The sequence below is a fragment of the Pseudopodoces humilis genome, chromosome 12, assembly GCF_049639895.1.
Source record: "Pseudopodoces humilis isolate 2021_Gansu_Grassland_sample_001 chromosome 12, ASM4963989v1, whole genome shotgun sequence".
Classification (NCBI taxonomy): domain Eukaryota; kingdom Metazoa; phylum Chordata; class Aves; order Passeriformes; family Paridae; genus Pseudopodoces; species Pseudopodoces humilis.
The window spans coordinates 7695855-7720585 of NC_142211.1; the positions used below are offsets into that span (position 1 = coordinate 7695855).

The following is a 24731-nucleotide window of genomic DNA, read 5'->3' on the forward strand; positions in this document are numbered from 1 at the left end:
GGGTCAGTAGATGCACTTCACGTCAGCTCACCAGACCTCGGGGGGTCGGTTGCACATCACGTCGGGCGCTCACCAGATGTCGTTCTAATTAGGAACGGTGAAAAGAACGACACAGACTCTCAAGGGAGTCAGAACAGAAGAATGCCTTAGTTTATTGCTCCAGGCCTGTTTTATAGACAGATACGTGGAAAGTACAGAAAGGAAACTCTTATTGGTTTGTAAACTGCTACAACACCATCATTGGTCAGTGGGGCTCACCACCCCCCTGACTTTCTCCTGCAAGGAAAACAAGGAATAGAAAACAACACCTGCAAGGCTGTTTTGTGTCCCTGAGGATTGTTTTAATTCCTTCTCATGTTTTTCCCAGACTACTTTCTCAGGCAAGCCTGAGGAACTATGCGGCCTGTAATTTGTACAGGCACTCTGGTTCAGATTTAGCATCCATAAGTAGTAACTGTTTTTATGACTTTGAAAGGGCCTCTCAGTACTATGGGTTTTTGTCGTGTAATTTTCTCCACTTCTATGAGATCTATGCTGACTACAAACAGTCCCTTTTCCCAAGTGGTATATCTCTTCTCAGCATTTTTAAAGCCACAGGAGAAAAACCCAACAGGTCTTGTAGGGCCCTCTAGATCCCATTGCCATATGTGTACTGACAGTGCTGAAGCAGCAAACCCCCATTCTACTTGGAAAGGATCTGTGGGATGTATGGGGCCTAGTGCTTGATAGGCTATTGCTTCAAAGATTAATAATTGCAATGCCTCTTCTTGAGAAGGGGTCTATTCCCATTGCATCCCTTTTCTTAACAAATCATAAAGAGGTCTGGCAATTATTGAAAAATCTGGGATGTGTTTTCTCCAAAATACTAACAAAGCCTAAAGCTTGTTGAAGTTCTTAGATTCAGGCATTTTAATCTGATCTAAAGTGGTTAGGGTATCAGGTGGGACACATGTCATACCTCCCTTCCACCAGATTCCCAAAAACTTCACTTCTTGTGATGGTTCCTGAATTTTTTTCTGAAGGGATTTGTAAGTCAAGGCTTTCCAAGTGAGATATTATTTTTTGCTGAACCTTCCCCACTACTTCCTTTTCTTCTCCTCCCACAAGAATGTCATCAATGTATTGATAAACAGCTATATCCTCAGGTTTGGATATCTTTTCTAATTCTTGTGCCAAAGCACGGTGGGCTAAGGTGGGAGAGTGTTTGTACCCTTGTGGTAATCTGGTGAAGGTGTATTGCTGACCATCCCAAGTAAAAGCAAAGCGGTTTGTGTCTTCTGGTCGTATAGGTATCATAAAGAACATGTCTTTGACATCTATAGTTGCCATAAATGAGTGAGCCTTTTCTTGAATTGATATTATTAATTCAGCTAAATTTGGAACCGCTGCAGTAAGGAGATCTGTGTTGGCATTTAGCCTGCAAAAGTCAATGGTAAGTCTCTACTTTCCATTAGGTTTCCGCACTGGCCACACTGGAGAATTAAAAGGGAAATGAGTATTAATTATTACTCCTTGATCTCGCAAATCCTGAATTACAGTTTTGATACCTTCCTTGGCACCAGAATAGAGAGGATATTGTTTAACATTAGTGATTTTGCTGTACGGCAGGGAAGGTGCTACTTGGAGCAAGTTAATGTTAAGACACGGTGTGCCAAAAGACCACAAAAGGCCGTCTTGATCTTCCCACTGCTTCACGGCCAAAACATCCATGCCTAATAAATCATTTGGGATATCTCCAAGTACTGCTTTAATAGTTAACTGCTCTTCCTCTCCAGGTAACAAAATCTTTACCAGAGCTATTTTCATAGCTTCTGAAGTTCCCAAAGCATTCAGGACACAATACCTTTTCTTTATTGGAACAATTCCACATTTTTGGGCAGTTGCATTTGTTAATGCAGAAATTTGGGCTCCAGTGTCTACTACAAAAGTGACAACTGTTCGCTTGGGACCAACTATTGCTATTATTAATAAATCTCCAGTTTTTTGATTGCGGGTGAGCCTTCGAAGATGTATCCAATTGCCCCCCCCCCTCCATCTCTGTGCTCAACTTTAATTAGAGGCAGGGGTTCAAGTTTCCCTGCTTCTGAGGATGTTTTAATTCCATTGCCAAACTTTGTGATTGTTTTTGCTCACTGTTCAGAACCTGTGAGTGATGTTGCTTTGGCCCACTGTCTAGAGTCAGTTGAGGGAGAGGTGAAGTGCTTGGTACAATGAGGCTGGAATTCTGCCACTGAAAGACCAATTTACTTAATTTTTCAAGTGACAGTTTGTCCATTAAACCCTTTGGTACCCCTTTCTTCACCCCCAAGTTCCACCAATACGGTTGGCTAGAAATTTGCCTACCCTTTTCTGGTTTTATGTTAGGAGGGGCAATGTACATAACACCCTTTGTTTTTTCTGGTTTTTCCTCTGGGGTTTTTACAGGACCATATTTTCTATTATCATTTAGTAGTAACTCTTCTGCAAATTCACTCCATGTCCAGATTTAGTGTTCTCCAGCAACTGAATTGTGTTGTGAGTTTGAGTGTGGTGAAGGATTCATGTACGGAGAAAACCCAGGATCAATAAATACACTTCTATTATTATTCAAGTTTCCCAAAAATCTATCTAGTCTATATACTGGGCTTATGGCAGCTATCGTTTTCTGGAGAAGGATAGCAGTGGGTTTAAGCGATTCTGGAAGACCACGAATTAAAGGGGTCATAATTTCAGATTTCACAGGTAACAACATTGGTGATTGTTGATATATTTTATATATTAGTAAAGGCCTGTCTGCACAAACCAGTCTTTGAAATAAGTCGTGATATTAAAGGCTAAAGTCGTTGAAACCTTCCTGCAGAAGAGAGAGTAAAGCAAAACAATATCCTTGTGTGTAGGAGAAAAAATGTAAACCTCTGTGTGTTAGCCAATAGTAACTTGCTTTGCCCACGGACCCTGTAGAACCCTATAAAAGGTGTGCTAAAGATAGAAATAAACGGCATTCACTTTTACTTCTATGAAGGGTCGTGAATAAGCTGGCGGTCTCTCAATATTTGGCGCTCGAACGGGACACCTTGCGGGCAGGGGGGCTTCGGTGGGTCCACGCACGGTGGGACGGAGCCTTGGACCGAGGTTGGTGGAGCGGATCTGAGTGCAGATAGATGCTGCCTTGGATCGGTACCAGATAGGCAACCTGAGCGCGGTGAGACACGGTGCGGTTAGACGTGGAAATTCAGGTTGCTGGGGGAGACCAAGGTGCGGGGGCGTAGTAGAGGGGTCGCGACCTTCCCCCCCGCTGTTTGCCGCTAGCATGGAAGTGGAATTTGCGGTGGCGAAAAAACTGCTTCTTAGCATTCTCGTTAAACGAGGCGAAGCAGCCCGGGAAAACAACCTGGATATGCTCATTATATGGGCTAATTGTCATGGGCATTTTGCAGTGCTCACACTGCTTTTTGCAGTAGAAGAATGGACTGGGTTCTGATATGGGAAATGGCAATTACGGAAAAGAGCAAGGACACTGTGTCTCTCGGTCGAACTTGGCAGATTGTAATTAATACCTTAAAAAACAGAAAAGCGAGATATGCTGAGGCTGTGAGCCCCGTAATTCTACCTGCGTCACAGCGGCAGATGCCTTTACCTCCCACTGCTGGGCAAGCACTCCTATCTATGCTGCGCTTGGAGAGAGAGAGGGAGAGTAAGAGAGAAGAAAATAATGAGAAAAAAGTTCCACAGGGAACGCTGAAACAACGAACAGAATCTGTTCAGTTATGGCAGGATGTGATACATTCGGAACTATTTGCTTCATTTTTGCAGTCACTTTTAACACTACAATCTAAGTCCAAACTTTACTACCCTGGAAGAAAAGAAGCCAAATTTACACTGGTTTCCACCCAAACCAGGGGGACATGGGGGAGCACTGAGGTGTGCGCAGAGAGCAATGGCACCCTGGGGGTAGAAGCAGTCCAAGAAAAGTTCCAAGGCCACGCTGATAAGCTGCAATGATCACCGTTGTTAGCACCTGGCCGTGAGAGACTTTTCGTGTAACATCGCCTGCTTTTGTAAAAATCGTGCCCATTTTTCCTCTATCTGCGAACAGCGAGAGGGAAATTGAGAGAAAACACTGCATTTGTTAAAGTTAACTTTGTGAGGTTTTTTTTCTTTCTCTCCGTTTTTCCTCTCTGCGAGAGTATGTGGAGAATGTGAAGAAAGATAACAGCAGAGCTGCAGCAGCAGCAGGGCAGGCAGTCCACCCACCCCCCCCCGCTTCCTCTCTAAGAAAAAGTATCGGGATAATACCCAGTTTGTTAAAAAGTCATGATTTATTGCGTTTTTTAAAATGTTTTTAAATACCCTTTTAAAGTTAATTTTGTTTTAAGTAATTATGAGTTTATGCAGTTGCAGTTTTTAGAGTTCTACTAGAGAAATTATTGTGATTCTTTGAAAGTTACATAAAAAAAAAAAGGTGTTTAAGGTGAATATTAACAGAAGTTGCTTTGCAATAATTAAATAATTAGCTTTAAAATCTAAGGTTAAAACATGATGTGATTTACAGCTTCTAAGAAAACCTTCCAATTGATGTTATCTACAGAATAGATTTGTGGTTTAAAAAATAATTAGTTAAGAGAACTTTACTGTACAAGACCAAGTTAAGTTAAAGTATATATTATCCATTTGCTTGTTTTTTCCATAATTTTAATAAGGTAATTTCAATGTGAGTCCTTTTGTTATATAAAACACATAAGGTTTAAGTTTTGTTATTTCCTTTTGTAATAATTAATTTTTATTAGGTTTAAATATTGTTTAATTTAAATTGTTTTATGTTTTATTGGAGACACTTGTCTAAACTGCAAAGTATAATTATTTTCCTAGAGAGAGGAAGATAGCTACAACTGAAACAGCTGTGATAGAACACTGATGAACACCTGCTTGTGGATAGAAGTGAATGCAGTCTGTGACACCCTTGACTTCATCGGGAGTTCTATTGGTTGTTGCAATCTCTGCAGTTTTTGTTTGTTATAACTTTCTTATTTTTCAGTGTTTCCAGAATTTTAAGAAGATGTACCATTGCTGAGGGTCAGCTGCCATGGGGGAGGCTTCAGATTAAACCAACTGCTGAATGGTTTAATTGGTCTGGTACCTGAGGCTTCTGATCATTTGATTTGTACAAATGCATTTTAACAGTTTGCTGTGCTGTAAGCATCTCATAGCTGCTACTATTGAGAACCTTGTTTTAGAAATGAGTTGAGGCATCTTTCCAGTTTAAAGCCTAGGCCCTGGCCAAGCCTTGACTTTACCTGGATGGAATGTTTGCCAAGAGATCCAGATGTTTTCTGTACCAAATCAGTATTTGAGTCACCTTTTGACTCAGCAATTTGACCCTATTAATACGACAGCTGGATCAATTTTGAAGTGGGCTTGGAGAATCATTTCCAGAGGTGATTATCCAATCCTTCCTTGATGATTTTTTGTTTCTGTTTGTTTGCAAACTATGGGATGCTGGTGCAGTGTTTTAGTAATTAAGAGTAGTTTTATACTGCATATGTTATTAATAATGTTTATGATTTAATTGATTTTTAACTGTTATAGGTTCTTATTCATTGTGTATATGGTTTTGTGTTAATGTTGATGTTTATAACAGAAGTACATCTCATTTTTATTTTTTTTTAAGAAAACGGGGGAGATTGATGCCCTAAAAGCATTTAATTAGTGTAATTCATTAACTTCAAAGGGAGAAGTGTCTGTGTTTTGTTGGCAGGTTCAGAAAGGTCACCTGTTCATCTGACCAGACTGTGTGCCTCTGAACACACGAGATCCAGTGAACAGAGATGTCATCACACAGCCTTGGTACTCCAGACATGGATCAGAAGTGGACCTGTCAGGACACAACTGTGTCTGAACACTACACAGACAGTTGCCAACAGAAATTTTATGTTGTTATAATGATGTTGTGTCTCTACCAATATTTCAGTTATCTTCTGTTTTAAGATTTAGAAGGATCTGAAGAACAACTTGAACATCAAAGCCCTCAGTCACCGATTAGCTGCCAGCTGACATCACGGGAGCAGTGAACGTTCCAGGATTGAATCGTGTTAGAGAAATACTGTAGAAGATCTAAGAAAAGTGTAGAGACTCCATCTAACTGTATATAAAGCAAATTGTAGTTGTGTGTTTACCCTTTCAGCAAATTGCTTTCACGCTTAGACTACATATATACCAGAGCACGTGTGTTAAAGGTAGTTAGATAATAGTTTAGGATAAAGAGTTTAGCCTGTGTAGTAATTGTTATGTTAGTATAAAGTATAAGTATTCCCCCTTTAAGAGGTAGTGTAAGCATCTTTGAAAGTTCATTTAACGTTAAAGTTTTAGCTGTGAGTTCGCAAGTATGGTGTCATTTACATGGAACAAACTGCTTATGGTAATTGTGCTGTGTATAGTCCCGACCAACTGTCTGCTAACTAACATCCAAAAGCGACAGAACATATGGGTCAGTCTGGCACACTGAACTGGCCAAAGGTCAATGTGTCTAAGCCTAGCCACACCTGGAGATCCTTTCGCACCTGTCCTCATAGGAGTCCCTGAATGGGATCCTCAAGCATTTAAAGGTTTAGTTAGTAATGAGACTCAACTGAATCGATTGGCAATGTTGCAAGAGTGCAGTCACACTGTTGGCTTCACATTAAGACAACTTGAAGCCTGTTGGCAAGCAAAAATTATCAAAGTTCTTAATGTTACTATAGGGCCCCCAGAAGAATTGGACTTGTTAGGTTCCACCAATACCTCAGGTGGATGGATAATGTTTGAACCCCCGACAAAAAGTCATTCCAACAAAGTAATGCAGCACTGGGCTGCAGTCAACCCTATGGCTGATCTCATTACTACCATTGAAAGTAAAGCCTTTATTCGTGGTGCAATCTCACAGGACAATTACCAAAGCGATTACCTAGTTCCATATTCCTAATCTGTGTAGATAGAGCATGGAATTAGATTCCTGCTTATCCACATAGAGGACCCTGTTATCTTGGGAAACTTACTTTGTTCCATCCATGTTGGGGTTCAAGCAAGGCTGGTACCCTGGCTGGAGCCAGCACGGGCAGCTGTCCTCAGCCACGCGGTCCATATCCCACTGCATCAATGTGATGGATGGCGAAAATGGCGATTTATTGCACGGAAACTTAACATTTTATAGCTTGGGGTCACTGTGGTACTCCTCTCTGCTTACATCACACCTAGATGCTATTGGCTAATTGCAAGGGGCCTTGCTATCCTAACAGAGAGGGGTCGGATAACTTTTCTGTTACATCCCGGTATCTTCCGCATCGCCAGGCCCTAACTACAACACATCCAAGCTTACACCAATTGCTGAATGTAGCTAGCAAAGTGAAAAACATCAAACAGTCAAAGTGAAGCCTGAATTAATTAAGGCTTGGCAACTCTAAAAAGGCTCACTTGTTAGACTAAGGAAGAATTGAACTTAACATCCACAGTGTTAAGTGAACTTTCAGCCGATGTGAGTAGTGTACATCATGCAGTATTACAAAATCGAGCTGCAATTGGCTTTTTGCTCTTAGCACAATGACATGGTTGTGAGGAGTTTGAAGTCATGTGCTGCTTGGATCTTACTGATCATTCAGCTTCCATCCATAAGCAACTACAACAGCTACAGGATGGGTTACATGCCCTGAAAGAAGATAGTGACCCCATTAGAAGTTGGTTCGCCAGCTGGGGCATCACTGGATGGCTGAGGTCTCTTGTGCTAGAAGGGGGACGGACTTTACTTATAATGTTAATTGGGATGACAGTTTAAATTGTATGTTATCTTGTCTTCATAAGCGTATAGAATGAGTCACATCCAAAGCCTGGTTTGTGCAAAAAGAGAAAGGGGGAATTGTTGATATATTTTATATATTAGTAAAGGCCTGTCTGCACAAACCAGCCTTTGAAATAAGTCGTGATATTAAAGACTAAAATCCTTGAAACCATCCTGCAGAAGAGAGAGTAAAGCAAAACAATATCCTTGTGTGTAGGAGAAAAAAATGTAAACCTCTGTGTGTTAGCCAATAGTAGCTTGCTTTGCCCGTGGACCCTGTAGAACCCTATAAAAGGTGTGCTAAAGATAGAAATAAACGGCATTCACTTTTACTTCTGTGAAGGGTCGTGAATAAGCTGGCGGTCTCTCAATAGGTGATTCATAACCAGCAATTAATTTTCTTTCATTAATCAGTTGCAAACAAGCTGCCTTATGAATATTTTCTAGAATTTGGTCTGTGGAGTTGGTCAGAGCTACAGGATCTCCCCTTTCCAGGGGGTTAAGTCCCCCTGCCCAATATGCAGCTCTCTGGGTTAGGGACCATGGGTTGCATTTATCTCCTGTTGTTAAGAAAACACCATGTCCCAAATAACCACTTGCTTCTTGTTCTGTTAATCGAATTTCATCTCCCCCTGTGAGAGACACTTGGAATACGTATTCTGTCTCTGACTCATGAGGGAGACGCCAGTACTCCTCTTTTAACTTAGCCAATTCAGTAGCAGTGTACAGGATTTCTTTAGTGGTTATATGTTATTGAGTACAAAACACTCTCTCACGGTGAGAGACTTCTCCAGGGTCAAGCTGTTCAGGTATAAGCAGTTTATTATATGGGTAAAGAGAGGGAGAGACCCGTGTCCACCACCAGCCTCGGTGTCCACGTGGTCGGGGGGAGGGGAGAGAGTGGGCCGGGAAGAGCAGGAGAGGAGAGGTTAAGGAGGGGGAGGGAAGAAACAAGAGCAACAGAGGGTAAGAGAGGGAAAAACCAAGAGAGTAAGAGTAAGAGAGGGAAAGAGGGAAAAACGAGAGCGAAGTTCCTGTTACAATACATGTCTTTCTATAGTGAATATTCTAATTCCCAGTAACCAATCACTACAAGATACACCCACTAAAGAATTTACATACAGCCTATAAGAATCACTACATTACCATACAGTGTTGCATTTCAAACTCTAAAAGCTTTACAAGTTCTTCCCTTGCTTCTTGACCTTTGGACTTTCTGTCTGCAGAAAGACATGGTTTCATCAATCAGGGATTCTCCTCTAGTTGGCTAGGCTATTGTTCTTTGGTCATATAGTAACTAGTACTCAGCATCTTATGACTCAAAGCAAGCTTTCATTTCTATTTCGATTCTAGGCTTCATATTTTCAGAATCTTCTGCCAAACAATCACATTCATAAGATTTCCCTGTTTCATCCTCCCCAACATCTCCCCTGTCTCGATGAACTATTTAAGATACTAGAAACTGTCTCATTTGTTAGATTTTGCACACACTGTAGTCTGCAGGGTACTGCTGCTAAAACTACAATTATCACTATTAAAATAATTAAGCTTATTTTACAGAGTTCCTTTAGCCAAGGTGCAAAGCTTAAACCCTTAAACAAATTGTCCAGCTTCTCTAACTTTTGAAGGTCATATTGATTCACTTTAGAATTATCAATATGAGTTTGGTTGGCTAAATCTTTCAAATTTTGCAGCTAATTATGAATAGAAACAGAACGATCAGAAAACAGATGGTATCAAAGCTTGCAGTCTTTGGCTAAGGCAACCCAGGCATTTATCTTGGGTAGATTTACAGTAAGGTTTTACTACAAAAAATAAAACAAAAGGGTAAAAACAGCATGCATTCATGCAAATAATGGGATTTCATTTTTTTTCTTGAACTGTCTCCAGCAGATAATATTCTCCTGGTGACTCTACACAGTTCAGGTACTTGTTTCTTGGTTTCTGTTTGCAGGGATGCTGGGAGTTCAGGTGTATGGCAGTGAGGATTTCAGTGAGTTTCTGGTCTCGTGCTGTCTGAGCTTTAAGAGCTCTTTCAATTTTTTCTCCCAAAGTCTTTCCAAGTTCCTTTGCTTGGATTGTCACTGTTTGCTGTGGACTTGTAATCTTATTACAGGCATTCCTTTTATGTGACATAATTTGATAGAGACAGGTGAGCCAAAGACATGGTTTGTCATTATTCACATCTTTTAAAACATGTCCCTCAATTCTCTAAATAATTTTAGCAACGTATGCTGAATCAGTGATTAGGTTAAAGGGTTCTGGGAAGAGCTGAAATGCTCTTGCAACTGTTGTCAATTCCACAATTTGGGGAGAGCCTTGAACTTTTTGAACATCTTGTTTCCAGGTTTTAGTTTCTTTACTCTGCCACGTTATAACTGAGTTGTGTGTTTGTCCTGACCCATCAGTGAAGACAGTAATTGCATTTAAAGGTTCTTCACTGATCTGAGGTTTCTCTTTGTAGCATAATTGAATAGAGCAAACCCTCAGAAAATCTAACAGGGCATACAGCAGATTTTCTAATTTTTGCATTGCCCAATCAAGATACGTTTTGATCAAGGGCAGATAAATATTTGTGAACTCATGGCCAGATTTTGGAAGAAGTCTTTCTCTGCCTTTGATAATGATTTGGGACATCATTTCTAAAGATGTGAATATTGTCTTTGGCGACCTGTAAACAAGAAAAACCCATTCAATTATTAACAAATGATCTTTTTGAGATGAGTCCCACTGAAAAATGGGACCATGCAATCTCATTTTTTCTCTGTACATTGCTAAGAGTTCTGTGAGTATCTTTCTCCATCTGAATTCCCATAGCATATATTGTGAGTCTGTTAGAGTTACACTAGCAAGATTTTTATGGCCATTTGGTGTAAGTGTGCATTCTTCCAGAGTACTTTTCAACAGTTGTTCATAATGTGGTGAGGAAATACCATTATCTTTGAAATAAACTGAGCTTTTTGGAGAGCTTTCAGAATCTGAAAAATTAGCATTTGACGAGGCAAAGCAGGTCTTTTTCTCTCCTGTTTGTGCCACAGTATCTGCTTTTGACGTTTCTCTTTCCTCATCTCTCCCTTTTTCTCCCTCCCGTTCGCCCCCGTTTTTCGTGGCTGCTGCTGGTGGTGCAGATGAGTTCAAGAGCCCCGCGGGCTGATTCATCATCGGCTGTGAAGGTGGCCGCGTAGGTGAACCCGGAAGCGGCAGCACATCGGTGCGCGGCGGCGGTGGCTGTTGCTGTTCTGTGGTGTCCGGCAGTGTTGCTGGCGCGGCGGATGCAAACGAGAGCTATGCCAGTGTCAGCGGCGGGGCAGAGACAGGCGGGAGCTGTGTGGCGGGGTTGGGCGGCCGCGGTGGCGAAGGCTGCAGCGCGAAGAGGTGTGGAGGGAACAGGACAGTGGCCGGGCTGGGCGGTGGCGTAGGCGGCGCGGTTGGCAGCAGCTGTAGAGACGGGGTTTCGTGCCTGTCCTTTCTGCCCCCCTCCACGGCTTGAGAGACTGGCACGGAGGGCTGTAGCAAGGCTGTACCGGCGGGCTGGCACGGGGGACGCGGGGGCGGCGGAGACGACGACAGGAGTATTGGCGTTAGAAGCTGTGACTGCACGTGCGTGGGTGACGTCGGCACCGCGGGGTAGGATGGGAAGATGGTGTGTGGCAGCGGGAGTTCTGTATTGGGCCGCGCAGCACCACACGGAATGGCGTCGCTGGACAGTGGTGGCGGCGGGGCTGCCAGCTCCACGGGTGCCGCGAAAGCGACGCTTGTGGGGGGCCAAGGCGGCGCGGGTGGCCCCTGGGAGGTGCACGTGGGGGGGCAGTAGGTCAGCGGGCGTCCCGAGTGGTATCGGAGCAGGGGCGGCAGCAGCAGCAAGCGGCGGATTTCCAGGAGGGACGGTTGAAGGCGGGACCGCGGCGGGGGTGCTGGGGACTGTAAGAGACGGTCCAAAGATTCCCTCATCTGTCTCACAACCGTCTCAAGGACGGAGACTGAGACCCTGAATATCACAAGGGACTTGGTTTGGGCCTAGCTGAGATGGATGTTTGCTAAATGATTGTTTGCAGGTGGTTGCACGGTACACTGCTCTCGTTCCTGCGTGTGAGCGGAGGCTTGGTGTTATAAATGCAATGGCAAAATAGGGTTAATATAAAAAACGATTTATTATAAATCAATTTCAATCACAAGCAACGAGAGAAAAAAACCACAATAAAATAAATCAGCGCAGCGCCGGGTGGATAGGGGTCTGCACCCAGAGGTACAGATTTTCCCAAATCCACGAGGAAGGGACTGCGGTCCGGGGTTTTTATAAGGATTTTTGTATCCTGAGGCAAAACCCGGGATGGGCACAGTCCAACAAAGAGTCTAGATGTATGGGTGAATAGATTTCCCGGATCCTTCGAGCTGAGTCAATGGTCGACGGGGCAGAGTCCTTTCACATGCGAATGGCTCTGAGTGTCTTCCGTTTGCATCTCCCGGGGTGGAGTGGCCAGTTTGGGTGCGGAGCAGATGGATATCTCGACCGGGCTATTCTTATTGTCCGGTTTGATTGCCTGTGTCCTGCTCTTTATTCTGTGCTGATAAGCGTCGCAGTTGATCGTTACTGCTCGACTCGGGAAGGAATCTCTGGATTGTTTTACATTTTGTATCTTTACAATATTACAAATATAATTCTTTATTCTCCTTCACGATTTTTTATCCATTGCTATATTTATCACACTTGGTAACCTGTGCAACGGGTTTTCCACAACTCATGGCTCTCGTTCTTGCTGGTGAGCAGAGGTTTGTGCGTGGTACCCTGTGCAATGGGTTTTCCACAACACCTTGCCCTCGTTCCTGCTGGTGAGCAAAGACTTGCAAGACATGGATCGCTCTGTACCCTACACCTGCTCCCTGCACAATGGAATTCATCACAATGATCATCAATCTCATCTGGTTTAGGCCCTGCGCCCCTCGCTTTGAAAAAGACTATAAAATAATACCCCAAACTTACCTTCCTTTGAGATCTCCCCAACGGACAGAAGACTCTGCGTCGTTGGACGGCTGAGTGGACTTCGACGTTGGTAGCTATAATCCCCTTACTCTCTTTTCCTTATGCTTTGCTTTCTCCTCTTTTCTCTCTATTGCATATTAGTGCTGATGAGCACTCAATAAAGTGTGTTTTGCTGTTTAAGTCCTTGGTTTGCTGATAATCTTTTGTACTCTAAGACCGACTAAAAGAACCACATCACGAATCCCACCTTGCGGATCGTGACAGGGACTTGGGTGCGAGGACAGCGGGGGATAGGGAGTGGAACTGTGGGGACCGCAATGCCGAGGGTGGGTGGGGTGGCGGGGCTTGGAACCGCGGGGGTGGGGGGGGTGGAGGGGACCGTGGCGAACCGGGTGCTGAGGGTTGGCAGGGCCGCAGCGGCGGCGGGGGTTAGAACCGTGGGGATGGTGGAATGGGACGAGACCGTGATACCGGGGGAAAGCTGGAGCGGCAGGAGGGGGGCGAAAGGGAGGGGGCGCTAGAAGGGGAAGGTAGGGGGAGGGGTGGAAACGGGGCTTGTTGGGACTGGGGTAGAGGGAGCGGGGGCCGCTGAGTGCGGGGGGACAGCAGGGAGGGCCGCGTGGTTGGGGGGTGGGGTGGGGACACGCTGGTCTGGGCGGGTGGAACGGGAACCACGCTGGCTGGGGCGGGGGTAGTGGGGGAAGGGAGTGAGGCAGGAGAAACGGGGGTTGCGGGGTACGGGGGGTTCGTCGCCGGTTGTGTATTTGCAGCACACATTTCTATGAGTGCCCTACAGGCTGGGACCAACTTTGCGGCCGCCATATCTTGGTGGGAGATGTTATTAAAAAGCTTATTTCCAACTGTCCCAGAAATCTCTGGTAAAGAATTCTGAGTGTTCTGCATTTGGGAAGTTAACTAGGGTCCAAGCTAGGAGGTTTTTTAGCTCTTGTTTAAGCAAATTACTTTGGCTGGCTTTCAGTAAGAATTTTAGTTGCTTATACAGCTTTTTGTCTGGGGCTGAACAGTTTTGACCCATGATAGACTGGTCTGTTACCTCTTATTTTAATGATGTTGGCTCGTCTCTCAGAGCTCGGGCGATGGGTGCTGGCCAGGCACCTTCCGTCCATTCTCAGGTGTCACTTAGTAATTCTCGCACATAACCACGCTGCAGAATCTTCTAAAAGCTACGGTTTGGATGCTGCAGCAGAAAAACTTTTAGAGAGTTTGGGGTGCAGACGTTGTGGTAACGCCTGCCCCTTGCTCAACCACACAGAAGCTTTCCCCGTTTACCCCAGGTGAGACACTGCTTTGCAACGCCCTCCCAAACTCGGGGGCTCCATGGAACCAGGGGTTCAGACACTGCCTGGCAACACTCACCGTGAAAAAACCACGCAGGGTATGTCCTGTGTAGCACAGATGAGACGTGGCTTTGCCACACCTTCCCATGCCAGAGGGTCCTGTGGGAACCAGGGGTTCAGACGCTGCCGGGCAGCGCGCACCCCAAAAAAACCACGAAGTGGATACCTCTAAAGCTCCGGAGCCGACGCTGCTTAGCAACAGCCGGCCCATGCCAGAGGGTGCCGCAGAACAGGAGAAAAAGAGTTACAGTGTTACGGTGATCAGCCGCATGAACTGCACTCGAGACAGCCTTAAAGGGTGAAAAACCAGTCTTTTTTAGTTACCAGTGATGAACAAGTGTCTCAACGATGGAGAAGGCGTGGGGCGGCTCTCGAACGCTGGGTGCCAGATATTGAGTGCAAAACGCTCGCAGTGTTCATTCATAAGGTTTCCCTGTTTCATCCTCCCCAACAATATGTGGATCAAGATCTTCATCATTGATATAATTATATTCTGTTTTAATTAAGGGTCTCATTTGTGAACAACAATTTTCACCACAATTTTTTACCAAATGTAATTCTGCTTGTGGGTATATGTGATTTATCTGAGGAGTTTCTTTTCCCAACGACTCCTTAGAGGAGTCAGCACACCGTAAATTTTTGGCACAATCCTCACTCAAAGCACTTTGTAACAAATGAATTTCATTTTGCAAACTTTCAACAATTAATTTTGTAGGGATTGAATAACTGCATTTTCTTCCTCCCTTCGTTTCATGCAAGCCTCTACAGCTGACGTAAGGCAAGCTCCCAATACAGAGCAAATTATGGGTTTATCTTGGCCAAATTTTAACTTTGTCTCATGCTGTAGAGAGCAAATTCTATCAGTTACATTTTCCAGGTTGATCCAATTATTTTGAGCCCATTCTTCCCTGGCTGGAGACGGCCTAGCATTATGTTTTGCTAACAAAGCATAAAATGCAGCTTTATCTTTTCCACTAGAGTTTTCAGAGTTCTCATTCAGCTTTGTGTGTGAAGGGACCAATACCACTACAGGGAGGTAAAACTTAGTTACACTACGCAGCCCACGCTATGTTTCCCTTCGCTTCCCTGTACAGGTGAAGAGACCAAATCTGCTTGGGAGGTACTCTTTCAGTTTAAAATACCTGGTGGTCTCTCCGCTATACCAAGCAGTCAAAATATAAAAAAAATCAGTCCCACCTTTTGCACTCAAAGATCCCTTGTGAAATTATGAAGATGAGCGTAGGGGTGCTTCTCACCTAGGCGTGTGCAGTTTGCGGGAAATTCGAGTCCCCTCCCTTGCTTTCTAGACACTGCTCACCAGCGTGGCAGGTTAGGGGCGGCTGAAGCGAAACATCCTTCCCCTGATACAGACTGCACAACAAACCTGCAACCCCTTCTGTCTCTCAGAATCCTGTCTGTGACACCAATTTATGTCACGATCTGCAAGGTGGGATTCGTGATGTGATTCTTTTGTTTGATCATAGTGTACAAAAGATTATCAGCAAACCAGGGACTTAAACAGCAAAACACACTTTATTGAGTGCTCATCAGCACTAATATGTGATAGAAGGAAAAGAAGAGAAAGCAAAGCATAAGAAAAAGAGAGTAAGGGGATTATAGCTTCCAACGTCGAAGTCCACTCAGCTGTCCATCGACGCAGAGTCTTCTGTCTGTTGGGGAGATCTCAAAGGAAAGTAAGTTTTGGGGTGTATTTTATAGTTTTTGACAAAGCGAGACGCACAAGGCCAAAACCAGAGGAGATTGATGACCATGGTGAAGAGGCCCATTGCTCTGGGGGGCAGTGTGGGGTACAAGTCTTTACTCGCCAGCAGGAGCGAGGGCAGTGTACCCTGGCAGCACAGCAAGCACACCTGCAAACAATCACTTGGCAAGCATCCACCTCAACCAGGCCAGAGCCCCTGTACCGAGTCCCTTGTGATATTCAGGGTCTTTCCTTGCGGCGGTTGTGAGACAGTAAAATAGCCCCCCTTTGTCCCTTCCGATTAATCCTGGATAGCTATGTCGAGGGGAGGGCAGGGAGGCTCTTCACGACCAAGATAAAGACCAAAGGGCTGCTTTTCCCTCTGGGATAACGTCGGATGTTTATTCAGGCTGGGATCCAGGAGGAAAAAGAGAAGGAGGAAACATTTCCCGGGTACTTTCAAACTTCGAGAGAGGGGCGGGGAGACATATAACACCAACCAATGGGAAAACATTTCAGGGACAGGGAGGGGAAGGGAAAAACACGTCACAGCTGCAGGGAGGGTTTACACAGAAACTAAGGAACGCCCGGGAATGTGCACGACCACATCTCCCCCTATTTTGTTATATATAATTAATGAAAGGTAACGAGCTTATATGACTTACTGACCTGAAGTGGCCCACCAATTCCCATTTGCAGGACAGTGAGGGTTACTCTGGTCTGCCAACTCTATATGGTTGACGTCTGAGGTAGCTGAAATCAGCTTAATTATGCTTTTGTACAGTATCTTGCTTAAAACTCTGAACACTAACACCGTTAGCAAAATAATGACTAGCAGCAACAGAATAGTTTTCACTACTGAAGCCCACCACCCCGAGGGTCCCCAGTTTTTAAACAGTCCATTGAACCAGTCATCTGCTTCTTGCTTGACTCGTCCGATCATGCTTTTCATCTCTCAGAGTGTGGCATGGATGTTAGGAGTTTTTGATGTCAGATTCATGCAGCAGAGACCCTCGAACTCCTGGCACTCATGCCCGTGGAGCAGTAGGAGAAAGTCTATTGCTGCATGATTTTGGAGTGTTGCCTGCCTGGTAACTTCCTCATCTTCTAGAAGGGCACTTATGGCATTAGATGTTAAATTTGCTTGTTTTACCACCCAGCATTCTAGGTCTCCCAATTCACCTAGGCCTTGGCTGCAGCCACCCAAGGAAGGAAAATGGATGCAGCAATTCTTTTTGATCTGGACCAATGAAAAATCTTCGAATCACAATTCTCGTCTAAATTTATAACACTTCTCTTCTGAATTGTCCTAGTCAAATTATTTTTATGGGTCCACTCGCCAATTAATGTTTGATTGGGCGCTAACAGTGATAGACGCCCTATGGTACATGGCCCTCCCAGGAGACGGGATGGAATTCCTGCCCATGCGCGATCCCCACAAATGAGGAACAGTCCTTTAGGGAGGCTTTTGGGATGTGTCTGAGCTGAGGAGTATACTTTGATGTAGCTTAGGACATGGCACCACCTTTTTGCTGTGAATTCTTCTTGATGTTGTACTATATTGTGGAAGGTTTCTTTATTAATTGGAAGACTGACCCTAAAGTGTACACAGTATGATGCTGGAGAGGAACCCAGTAGCTCTAACTCCTGGGGTTCCTGGGTTGCCTTAGAAAAATATGGCAGCCACTCTTCGACGGGTTTTTTTAACTCTGCTTCTATTTGAGTGTTGTGTAATTTATTACCTGGTTCAGGAGTCAGTGTATTAAAGCTATGTGTAAATTCATCATGCTGCAATGGCATTCCTACCAGGCAGGTGGACATAGGATTTTTCGCTGCTGCAGTAGATAGACATGTTTTCTTGCTGGAGTGTTCATGCCAGGGTCACCCAGATGTTCTGGCGTGGCTGTGGGACGATCCAGGCTGCTGTCAGGCTGCTCAGTGCGAGCAGGATGACAGCAGGGTTAAGGCTCATCATGGATTTGAGTGAGAGGTAGGTTATTTCTAAAAAAAAAGGAAACAGACACTTTTTAAAACATATTTACTGCCAAAGCATGCCGGTCAGAGGCTAGAAAGGTTTCTTCTTGCTCTCTCTGGTGGCGTCTTCTCTTGGAAGCAACAGCCACTTGCTTCTCTTCTCTTTTGCTGGGGCTGGATTCTTTGGAACAAAAGGTTTTACCCATTTCTGAGGAATCCATAGGGGGCCTGCAGGGGTGGAGACACACGCGTAACCACACCCCCAGGTGACAAGCTCATAGGGGCCCTTGGTTTGCCAAGTTTCAGGGTCCCTGATTAAAACCGGTGGACGCTGTGACAATTTAAACTGATCACCACTGTTAAAATGCTGAGTCACAGGAGGATTCATGTTTTCGAATGAGCAGTTTAAGAAATTGATAGTAAACAGAGCTTTACAGAGTTTCTGTTGTGAAGACATCCACACTGCCTCGCTACCTTGCCTGGCTAGGACTTGTTTGAGCGTCTGGTGTGTACGCTCAATCACTGCTTGACCTGAGGGGGAGTGGGGGATGCCAGTTTTATGTTCCACTCCCCACTGCTGGACAAATTCCAGGAACTCTTTGGACTGATACGCTGGGCCATTATCTGTTTTAATTTCCTTAGGGATTCCCAATACAGAAAAGGCTTGTACTGTTGTTTGGCATGTACAGATTTTTCTCCTGCATGAGCAGAGGCATACACTGCTCCTGAATATGTATCAATGGTCATGTGTACATACTTAAGGCGACCAAAACTGGGGATATGTGTAATGTCTGTTTGCCACACTTCACAGCTTTCAATTCCTCGGGGATTAACCCCGATGCCTAATGATGGCACTGCCTGGAGCTGGCAATTGGGACAGGTAGCCACGATGGCCTTAGCCTGACCCAGTGTCAGCTGGAACTGACGAATCAGTCCTGGCACGTTTTGATGGTATTGCTGGTGACTTAACTTTGCCTGTTGGAACACATCTGGGAGACGTTCCTTTTCATCTGGGGCAGCAAGGGAATCAGCTTTCCGGTTCCCCTCAGCGATTTCACCTGGCAACGGGGTATGCGATCTTCTATGCATCACATAGAAGGGATGTTCTCTATTTGAAATCAAATAAATCAGTTTTGAGGGCAGTCTAAAGAGATGTTCATTCTCAATGTCCTTGAGAACTGCTTGTTCCGCTCTGGACACCACCCCTGCCACGTAGGCTGAGTCAGTAACCAAATTAATCAGTTCTGAAAACTTCTCAAAGGCTCTCACGGCCGCAGACAGTTCAGCTATCTGGGGTGATCCTTCTACAAACTCAACATCAGCTTCCCAAAGCTGAGTCTGTGGATTTCTCCAAGTCATCACCGACTTGTGGGATGTCCCAGATGCATCAGTGAACACTGTGAGAGCTTTGAGTGGCCTTTGGCTCCTTTTCTCACCAGGAATGAGGTGGAATTCCTCATGAAACAATTGGTGTTCTAGCACATGAACTGAAATTTGCTGACTATAGCTGTCCAGAGCAAACTGGAGGTTAGCATTGCTCTGCAGCAGATGCTCAAACATCTCTTTGGTCAGTCTCTCAGGGGAGTTTTTGCCTTCTCCAGAGATCCTGACCGGGAGGTGAATACACACAAAGTCACAACCTGCCAGTTCCTGCAGCCTTACCCTGGCCTTTTGGATCAGCTGAGCCATCATCTCTTGTGGCTTGGTGATAATTTTGGGTAGTTGATGGGAGAGGAAGACCCATTCTATTATTAAGAGTGGATCTCTCTGCCCCTCGGCCCACTGGAATATTAACCCATATAAATGTGGCAATTTCCCCAGGACAATAAATTTGAAAGGCAGCTCAGGTTTGAAGCGATGTGCCTGTCTTTCTGTCAAGGCCTTTTGTGCCTTTTCAATCACAGTTTTTGCTTCTGGAGTCAGCTCCCTGGGAGACAGTAACTCTCTCTCCCCTTTCAACAAATTGAGCAGGGGGCTCAGGTCTTCATTAGTGAGACCTGGCCAGGGTCTGACCCAGTTTAGTGACCCACATAGGGAATGGAGATCTGCTAGAGTTTTAGGATTACCAATAATTTCCAATTTTTGTGGAACAACAGTCCGTGCAGTAATTTCTAGGCCCAAGTATTTCCAAGGTGGCATCATTTGAACCTTGTCTTCCTGCAATTGGAATCCAGCAGAGTTTAAAACTTTAACGACTAGGCCAAGGGTGTCTTGCAGCATGTTGTTATTGGGACAGCACACTAACACATCGTCCATGTAATGCAAAATGATGGCATCTCCCTTTTCAGCACGCACTGAGGACAGCAAAGACCCCACATACCATTAGCAGATGAAGGAGCTCTCTTTCATCCCCTGAGGTAGTACTGTCCAGTGGTACCGTTTCATTGGAGCTTCCCTGTTAATTGTGGGAATGGAAAAAGCAAATTGTGGTGCATCCTCTGGGTGAAGGGGAATTTGGAAAAAACAGTCTTTAATATCTAGCACTGCTAATAGCCAATTTTGTGGTAACATAGTCGGGGATGGCATACCTGGTTGAAGAGACCCCATGTCCTATATTTTTTTGTTTATTTCTCTCAAATCCTGAAGGAGGCGCCACTTATCCTTCCCTGGCTTTTTTATCACAAACACCGCGGAATTCCAAGGGCTGGTTGTTTCTACTATGTGTCCCTTGGCTAATTCTTCTTCCACCAATTTTTCTAGCGCCCCGAGTTTGTGTTTGCTGAGAGGCCACTGGTTCACCCAAATTGGATTATTATCTAACCAAGATAGCTTTTGGACTGGACGCTCTACAGTGGCCTCCATCAAAAATCCTGAGGTGTTTCAGGAATTGTTAATTTCACTCCCCACTGGGACATGGTGTCTCTTCCCCACAGGGGGCACTTGTAATCAGTGACAAAAGGTCAGACACTAGCTAACCTACCCTCTGGACCTTCAATCTGGATGATATCTTTAGCGATTTTTGCCAGTTTCATCCCTCCAACACCCTGTATTTTTCCTGCCATGGGTTGCAGTTCCCAATGTGAGGGCCACACCTTTTCAGGTATGATAGTCACATCTGCCCCAGTGTCAATTAACCCTTCTACATGGAGATGTTCTGATTTGTGTGTTAAGTTACACCCCATAATGGGTTTGTCTTCACCCACCACTTCTGCCCATTAGAATCCTGGTGCTTTGTCATCTTCTGGGACTTCTGTTGGAACAGGGATCACTTGGGCTGTTATCTGCCCTTTGGCTACATAGAAGGGTGGTTGAGGACATCTTGCCAAGACAATGAGGTGTGTTAGGTCTCCCTTAATTGTCATGGGAGCTACCTCAATCTCTATCGGTGTGTGTGCTGTGTCTCCAATAACAAAATACCTACTATCCAGTCCAGCCAGGTCTTGTGAATTATCCTGCAAGTCTACTCCAACAACAGTCCAATGATCAGATCTGAAACAAAAAGCTTTAGAAGTTACAAGTCTGAATCGCTTTTGAGGTTGCCAGACCTTATTAGGCAAACGTTCCTCACAATTATATTTCTGCAGGCTCCCACCCCGCTCCCCCTTTTTTATTAAAGGACAGAGATTGGTCCCTGCTTCATTTATGTCTGCGTGCAGGACGGGCAAGTGCTGTGACCCATGTTTTTTGGCAAGCTGGTATCAGTGTTTCTCCGTTGTTTTAAAAGACAGTTTTTAGCAAAATGTCCCGGTTTTCTGCAGTGAAAACAAACTCACTGTTGCTGGTTAGACATCATCTGTTCACTCCTTGTTTCAGATGAAACCGCAGCAACAGTTCTTTGGTTGGTCCAAGGAGGTCTCTTTTCCTGTGAAAACATCTCTGCTTTCCTCTCACAGGCTTCTGCCATCTGTGCGAGTGTCGGAGGGGGATCGACTGGCAAGCCCAGAATGACCCTACGGCAAGACTCGTTAGCATTCCTCTGAGCAATTTCTTTGATTAACTCTGCCTGTACAGTCGGTCTTCTACCTGACGGGAGACTTGTTCTCTTAAGCGGTCTAAGGATTGCAGAAATCCTTCTGAAGGCATCTGTTTTACATTAATATAACTACCCTTAGTCTCAGCTGTTGGTAGCTGGTTAAAGGCTTTCTCTGCAGCTGCAGTGATTTTATCTAGCATGGCTTGTGGTAAAGCCATTGTTTGGTCATCAGGTTTTTCCCATACTCCTTCACCGCATAAATGTAATAGCATTATTTAACAAATCTACATTTAGGTGATTGGTTTTTAATAATTCTACCAGTAGGTTTTTTAGAAACCGTTTCCATGTGTTCTCCCATAAATCAAATTCAGAGGGTATAAGCAAACACCTGAAAAGATCTTTAATATCTGTGGAAACTAAATCATTTGAAGTTAATGTTGTTTTAATTATGCTTTTAAATATCTCACTATTATGACCAAATTCTCTTTGAACTTTGCAAATTTCTTTTTTGTCCTGATATGAGAAGGGCTTGTAATGCCGATTTTGCAGTCTTGTTCCAGTAAAAGTTACTGGTGCAACAGTAGGGAAAAAAACTGAGTCCCAATTTCCAGGTTCCCCATTCCCGGGAATTGTATTAATTCGGCACGGCAGAGAGGCTTGTCCTGCCTGCGAACTGGGAAGGGTAGCATTCCCCCATCCCCCAGGGGCGCCGCGTGACTCTACAGTGGGAGCAGGCTGAGGGGACCCACCCTCCCATCCCCTGGGGCATCCCCCCGGGCCATGAGGGCAGAGCACAGCAGCACAACCACACCCGCCGTTGGAATGTGGTGAGGAAATCTCACCTCCCTGCTCACCCCCGGGCCCACCCCCCAGACGGTGGGAACTAGGAGGGGCTCCACCCCTCACCCCCGTCCCACCCCTGCCCCCAGCCCCCGCCCTGACTCCCGCCCTGTTCCTGTCCCCCACTCCACCCCCCGTCCCGTAAGAAGCAGGCAGAGGGGAGGGGTTATAGGGTGACGTCACGCAGGTTGGGCACACAGAGAGAGAAAGAACTTGAGGACGGGAGGGGTTATGGGCGGAGAGAGGCTTGGGGGCGGGAACCTGTGGGAGGAAAGGGTTATGGGATGGGTGGGGGGGAGGAGAGCATGTGGTTGGCGCCATGATGATCTGGCACATGTTGCTGTGTAAGTTCAGCCGTGCCTCCCGCTCCTTGCAGGGAGGATTTTAAGCTATGCTTTTCGAAATTCTCTGCGGGGAGGGAAGGGTATGGGAAGGAGCTTCTGTCTGTCTGCACAAAGCAGACGGGGTCAGTACGCTCGGGGGATTGTCTGAGCCCTTAGAGGCAAGCGTCTGGAACTCTCACAGAATATGCTTCAGACGAACCCTCTGACCGGGGAGCTGAGGGAGGGAAGATTGGAAGGGAACTAAACGTATTTCTAGCTTTTTCTCATGTCTTTGTAGAATTGCTTTCCGAATTAAAAGTAACAGTGGGATGTATTTACCACCTGTGTTCTCTCCCTGTTCAATTTGCATAGTGAGCGCTTGTCCGATTTGGTCCCATTCAGAGAGGGAATCAATATTCAAATCCGGAAAATGCAAAAATGCCCATTTTGTGAATTTTTTCAGCTTATTTTTTGAGAAAGTGATATTTCCAGCCTTTAAGATATTCTTAATGTGGGAATAGTTTAACCTTTGCTGTGTCGAAAAACGAGAACCCGTGGCCAATATTAAGGCTTTGCTACAAAGTAACAAACAGTACTACTTACTGGGTCTGCACAAGCCTGAACTTCTGAACTTTGGGGTAAAATGACAGGTTCAAGGGTCATAAGCATGCAGGAGCTCAGGACCTCTGAACAACGAACCAATATGATTACGCAGAAGCCGTTTATTGTTTACATTATGCACTTACTTATAGATTCTAAAACTACTGCACACGCCGATCACGCATTTCTTGACTGGTGCCTCTATTCTGTCTACGCGTTCAGCACGCACTTCTCAGGATATGTGATTGGTCACAGTCCAGGTGTTTGACCATCCCCTGTTATCTGGTTCTTGTGGTCTTGTATTTCTGTTTCTCAGCCTCTTCTTTCTTATTTTAGAACAGTTTATGTCTCAGCAACCTGGACGAATTCCAGAGGGTTTGATAAGAAATTCCACATACGGTTTGGCTGGAGCACACTATGGCCTAAGTTGTTCAGATACATTGCTACAATTTCCCCTTCTTCTTGCACCAGCCAAACCCTCTTTACTGTATTTTCTACCAAGCGGGTCACCAATCTTACTATGCATGGAATAATACAAAGCAATATAGTAATGACTAATAGTAATAACAAAGCTCCCTTTACAATATCTTTCAACCATCCAGTTATTCCACATCCCTTAAACCATTCATCTAAACCCAAATCATTCACAGTCAATTTCTTCATGTATCTTGTGGTTGTTTGAGTTTCCCGTGAATAGATGGAAAATGGTCAGAGACCACATTCCTTCAAACTCCTCACACTTGTGCCCATGTGCTAACAGCAAAAAATTTATAGCAGCTCTAGTTTGCCGTGTGCTGTGTCTAATGCTATCTACATCAGTGAGCATTTGATTTAAAACAGCTGAAGTTATGTTTAATTGCTTGACTGTCCAGCATCCCAACTTATTAAGCGTAGCCAAAGCTTGAGCAGCAGCAACACCTGGAGTAAGGAATGATGCTATTATTCGTGCTGGAGCACCCCAAAACTGTACGTTATTGTTACAGTCAGGCCCTAAGTCTGTGATTGTTCTCTTAGTTCCCTTGTTATGTCCCGCTCTCCAAACAGTCTGATTCAGCATCTTGCGCATGGTAGGGGCAAACATGGTCAATTTTCCTAAATAACAAGGTCCACCAAACAAATTACTTGGAATTGAGGGCCATGCCCTATCCCCACAGATTAAAAAGATACCTGGTGGAAGTTTTCTTACAGTTGCATTTGCACCAGCACTCTCAGGGTAAGTCCAATTGTGGCAATATTTAGTCATGTTCTTGTACC

General features: G+C 44.9%; 1 protein-coding gene and 1 pseudogene across 1 annotated transcript in view; both read right to left on the bottom strand.

Moving 5' to 3' along the window:
• Positions 1–2053: 2053 nt before the first annotated feature.
• Positions 2054–14640, bottom strand: LOC148183328 (uncharacterized; annotated as a pseudogene).
• An 8806-nt stretch (positions 14641–23446) lies between these two features.
• Positions 23447–24731, bottom strand: part of LOC148183329 (arrestin domain-containing protein 3-like) — a 69051-nt gene continuing 67766 nt past the window's right edge. The window contains exon 10 of the transcript XR_015773616.1: positions 23447–23834. The gene's annotated coding sequence lies outside the window, so the exon portion shown is untranslated. The remainder of the gene's footprint in view (positions 23835–24731) is intronic.